This window comes from Triticum aestivum, chromosome 2A, assembly GCF_018294505.1.
Source record: "Triticum aestivum cultivar Chinese Spring chromosome 2A, IWGSC CS RefSeq v2.1, whole genome shotgun sequence".
In the NCBI taxonomy this organism is placed as follows: domain Eukaryota; kingdom Viridiplantae; phylum Streptophyta; class Magnoliopsida; order Poales; family Poaceae; genus Triticum; species Triticum aestivum.
Window position 1 is genome coordinate 725,661,396 of NC_057797.1, and position 5,728 is coordinate 725,667,123.

The window sequence follows — 5,728 nt, forward strand, 5'->3', positions numbered from 1 at the left end:
CTAGACCCGTCCGGCACCCTGCCGGAGGTGGGGGGGTCCCTCTCCGGTGGCCATCTTCATCATCCCGGTGTTCTCCATGATGAGGAGGGAGTAGTTCTCCCTCGGGGCTGAGGGTATGTACCAGTAGATATGTGTTTGATCTCTCTCTCTCTCTCTCTAGCTTTGCTATTATAGTTGGATCTTATGTTTCTCCTCCCCCTCTACTCTCTTGTAATGGATTGAGTTTCCCCTTTTGAGTTATCTTATCAGATTGAGTCTTTAAAGATTTGAGAACACTTGATGTATGTCTTGCCGTGCGTATCTGTGGTGACAATGGGATACCACATGATTCACTTGATGTATGTTTTGGTGATCAACTTGCGGGTTCCGCCCATGAACCTATGCATAGGGGTTGGCACACGTTTTTGTCATGATTCTTCGGTAGAACTTTGGGGCACTCTTTGAGGTTCTATGTGTTGGTTGAATAGATGAATCTGAGATTGTGTGACGCATATCGTATAATCATACCCACGGGTACTTGAGGTGACATTGGAGTATCTAGGTGACATTAGGGTTTTGGTTGATTTGTGTCTTAAGGTGTTATTCTAGTACGAACTCTAGGGCTGTTTGTGACACTTATAGGAATAGCCCCACGGATTGATTGGAAAGAATAACTTTGAGGTGGTTTCGTACCCTACCATAATCTCTTCGTTTGTTCTCCGCTATTAGTGACTTTGGAGTTACTCTTTGTTGCATGTTGAGGGATACTTATGTGATCCAATTATCTTATTATTGTTGAGAGAACTTGCACTAGCGAAAGTATGAACCCTAGGCCTTGTTTCAATGCATTGCAATACCGTTTACGCTCACTTTTATCATTAGTTACCTTGCTGTTTTTATATTTTCAGATTACAGAAACCATTATCTACTATCCATATACCACTTGTATCACCATCTCTTCGCCGAACTAGTGCACCTATACAATTTACCATTGTATTGGGTGTGTTGGGGACACAAGAGACTCTTTGTTATTTGGTTGCAGGGTTGCTTGAGAGAGACCATCTTCATCCTATGCCTCCTACGGATTGATAAACTTTAGGTCATCCACTTGAGGGAAATTTGCTACTGTCCTACAAATCTCTGCACTTGGAGGCCCAACAACGTCTACAAGAAGAAGGTTGTGTAGTAGACATCAGCCATCGAGGATAACAAGATGGGGTTTATATCATATTGCATGAGTTTATCCCTCTACATCATCTCATCTTGCTTAAAGTGTTACTTTGTTCTCTTGAACTTAATACTCTAGATGCATGCTGGATAGCGGTCGATGTGTGGAGTAATAGTAGTAGATGCAGGCAAGAGTCGGTCTACTTGTCTCGGACGTGATGCCTATATACATGACCATACCTAGATATTCTCATAACTATGCTCAATTCTGTCAATTGCTCAATAGTAATTTGTTTACCCACCGTAATACTTATGCTCTCGAGAGAAGCCTCTAGTGAAACCTATGGCCCCCGGGTCTATTTTCCATCATATTAATCTTCCAATACTTAGTTATTTCCTTTGCCATTTGTTTTACGTGCATCTTTATTTCTCTTTATCATAAAAATACCAAAAATATTATCTTATCATATCTATCAGATCTCACTCTCGTAGGTGACCGTGAAGGGATTGACAACCCCTTTAACGCGTTGGTTGCGAGGAGTTTATTTGTTTGTGTAGGTGCGAGGGACTCGTGCATGGCCTCCTACTGGATTGATACCTTGGTTCTCAAAAACTGAGGGAAATACTTATGCTCCTCTGCTGCATCACCCTTTCCTCTTCAAGGGAAAACCAACGCAGTGCTCAAGAGGTAGCAAGAAGGATTTCTGGCGCCGTTGCCAGGGAGTCTACGCAAAAGTCAACATACCAAGTACCCATCACAAACCCTTATCTCCCGCATTACATTATTTGCCATTTGCCTCTCGTTTTCCTCTCCCCCACTTCACCCTTGCCGTTTTATTCGCCCTCTCTCTCTCCATCCTCCCTCTCTTTCTCTATTTGCCTCTTTTTGCTCGTTTCTTGTTTGCTTGTGTGTCGGATTGCTTGCTTGTCGTTATGGCTAGTTCTCTATCTTCTCCATTGTCTCCCGAAAATGAAGTTCTTAATTTTAAGCAAAGGGAGGGAGACAATCTAAAAGACGCTTGGTATAGAATTTGCAATGCTCAAAATAGATCTACCAGGAAGCAATCTACTTCCATTCTTCTCTGCAATTTTTATGCAGGCGTTATGCCTTGGCATAGATATGTCCTTGATACCATTACCAGAGGGAATTTCCTGGGTAGCCACACTTTTGATTCTTATAATGCTATGACAGATTTGTTTGGCTCACCCCCTCTTTTGGTTAATGGAACTATGTTAACTTTGGAGCATGTAATGCAAAAATTTCAAATTATTGAAAATAAAGTTGCTACCGTAGAGTTAATTGAAAATCTAGATAAAAAGATCCACAACCAGATTACTCAATATGGATCTAAAGTAGGAGTCACTTTAAAAAATATTAAGGAGAAGGAACCCATAGTTAATGAAAGAATAAATCAGGATTCCACTAGAATCGATAAACTTGAGGGTATCATTACCAACTTGAGAACAACTTTTACTCCTAGTCCTCCAACTAAAACTGTCAAGCTTATGTATGTTCCTAAAAGTAAGGGTGAATCCTCTAGCAAGGAAACTGCGGATCTCAAATCTATAAGTATTCATCCCAATCTTTTTGCTATCATTAAGGAACCGTTTGCTACTAATGATTTTTTCAATTTTGTGCCTCGAAGTTTGATAATTAATAAAAATAAAGAAACTCCTCAGGGTGATAGATGTCTCATTAAAGAATTACCAACTAAAGATACCTAGATCTATCCTTGCTTTGATGCCTAGCTAGGGGCGTTAAACGATAGCGCTTGTTGGGAGGCAACCCAATTTTATTTTTATTGCTTGCTTTTTGCTCCTGTTTAGTAATAAATAATTTATCTAGCCTCTGTTTTGGTTGTGTTTTTTGTGTTTAATTAGTGTTTGTGCCAAGTAGAACCGTTGGGAAGACTTGGGGAAAGTCTTTTTAATCTTGCTGTAAAAAACAGAAACTTTAGCGCTCACGAGAACTGCTGCCATTTTTATTTGGAAAGTGATATTTAGTTAATTCTTTTCGAAGATGATTAATAGATAAATTCCTCACGTCCAGCAATTTATTTTATAATTTTTGGGGTTCCATAACTTGCGTTACCTGCAGATTACTACAGACTGTTCTGTTTTTGACAGATTCTGTTTTCCGTGTGTTGTTTGCTTATTTTGATGAATCTACGGCTAGTAAAATAGTTTATAAACCATACAGAAGTTGGAATACATTAGGTTTAACACCAATATAAATAAATAATAAGTTCATTACAGTACCTTGAAGTGGTGTTTTGTTTTCTTTCGCTAACGGAGCTCACGAGATTTTCTACTTTAAGTTTTATGTTGTGAAGTTTTCAAGTTTTGGGTAAAGATTTGATGGATTATGGAACAAGGAGTCGGAAGAGCCTAAGCTTGGGGATGCCCATGGCACCCCAAGATAATCTAAGTACACCTAAAAGCCAAAGCTTGGGGATGCCCTGGAAGGCATCCCCTCTTTCGTCTACTTCTATCGGTAACTTTACTTGGAGCTATATTTTTATTTACCACATGATATGTGTTTTTCTTGGAGCGTCTTGTATTATTTGAGTATTTATTTGTTAGTTTTCCACAATCATCCTTGCTGAACAAACCTTTTTGAGAGAGACACACACGATTCGGAAATTGTTAGAATACTCTATGTGCTTCACTTATATCTTTTGAGTTATATAGTTTTTGCTCTGGTGCTTCACTTATATCTATTAGAGCACGATGGTGGATTTGTTTTATAGAAACTTTTGTTCTCTCATTCTTCACTTATATTGTTTTGAGAGTCCTACAAAACAGCATGGTAATTTGCTTTAATTATTTTAGGCATTCAAGATTAATATTTTTTTCTTATGAGTGTGTTGAATACTATGAGAAGTTTGAAACTTGATAATTGTTTTGAGATATGGAGATGGTGATATTACAGTCTTGCTAGTTGAGTAGTTGTGAATTTGAGAAATGCTTGTGTTGAAGTTTGTGATTCCCGTAGCATGCACGTATCGTGAACCGTTATGTTAAGAAGTCGGAGCATGATGTAGTTATTGATTGTCCTCCTTATGAGTGGCGGTCGGGGACGAGCGATGGTCTTTTCCTACCAATCTATCCCCCGAGGAGCATGCGCGTAGTACTTTACTTCGATAACTAATAGATTTTTGCAATAAGTATGTGAGTTCTTTATGACTAATGTTGAGTCCATGGATTATACGCACTCTCACCCTTCCACCATTGCTAGCCTCTCTAATACCGCGCACCTTTCGCCGGTACCATACACCCACCATATACCTGTTGGAAATATGCCCTAGAGGCAATAATAAATTGATTATTATTATATTTCCTTGTTCATGATAATCGTTTATTATCCATGCTAGAATTGTATTGATAGGAAACTCAGATACATGTGTGGATACATAGACAACACCATGTCCCTAGTAAGCCTCTAGTAGACTAGCTCGTTAATCAATAGATGGTTATGGTTTCCTAACCATGGACATTGGATGTCATTGATAACGGGATCACATCATTAGGAGAATGATGTGATGGACAAAGACCCAATCCTAAGCCTAGCACAAGATCATGTAGTTCGTATGCTAAAGCTTTTCTAATGTCAAGTATCATTTCCTTAGACCATGAGATTGTGCAACTCCCGGATACCGTAGGAGTGCTTTGGGTGTGCCAAACGTCACAACGTAACTGGGTGGCTATAAAGGTACACTACAGGTATCTCCGAAAGTGTCTGTTGGGTTGGCATGAATCGAGACTGGGATTTGTCACTCCGTGTGACGGAGAGGTATCTCTGGGCCCACTCGGTAGGACATCATCATAATGTGCACAATGTGATCAAGGAGTTGATCACGGGATGATGTGTTATAGAATGAGTAAAGAGACTTGCCGGTAACGAGATTGAACAAGGTATCGGGATACCGATGATCGAATCTCGGGCAAGTGTCGTACCGATAGACAAAGGGAATTGTATACGGGATTGATTAAGTCCTTGACATCGTGGTTCATCCGATGAGATCATCGTGGAACATGTGGGAGCCAACATGGGTGTCCAGATCCCGCTATTGGTTATTGACCGGAGAGTCATCTCGGTCATGTCTGCATGTCTCCCGAACCCGTAGGGTCTACACACTTAAGGTTCGGTGACGCTAGGGTTATAGAGATATTAGTATGCGGTAACCCGAAAGTTGTTCGGAGTCCCAGATGAGATCCTGGACGTCACGAGGAGTTCCTAAATGGTCCGGAGGTAAAGAATTATATATAGGAAGTGCTATTTCGGCCATCGGAACAAGTTTCGGGGTCACCGGTATTGTACCGGGACCACCGGAAGGGTCCCGGGGGTCCACCGGGTGGGGCCACCTGCCCCGGGGGGCCACATGGGCTGTATGGGGTGCGCCTTGGCCTATATGGGCCAAGGGCACCAGCCCCTAGAGGCCCATGCGCCAAAGGGACAAGAGGAGGGGAGAGTCCTAAAGGGGGAAGGCACCTCTGAGGTGCCTTGGGGAGGATGGACTCCTCCCCCCCTTGGCCGCACCCTTCCTTGGAGGAAGGGGCAAGGCTGCGCCCTCCCCCTCTC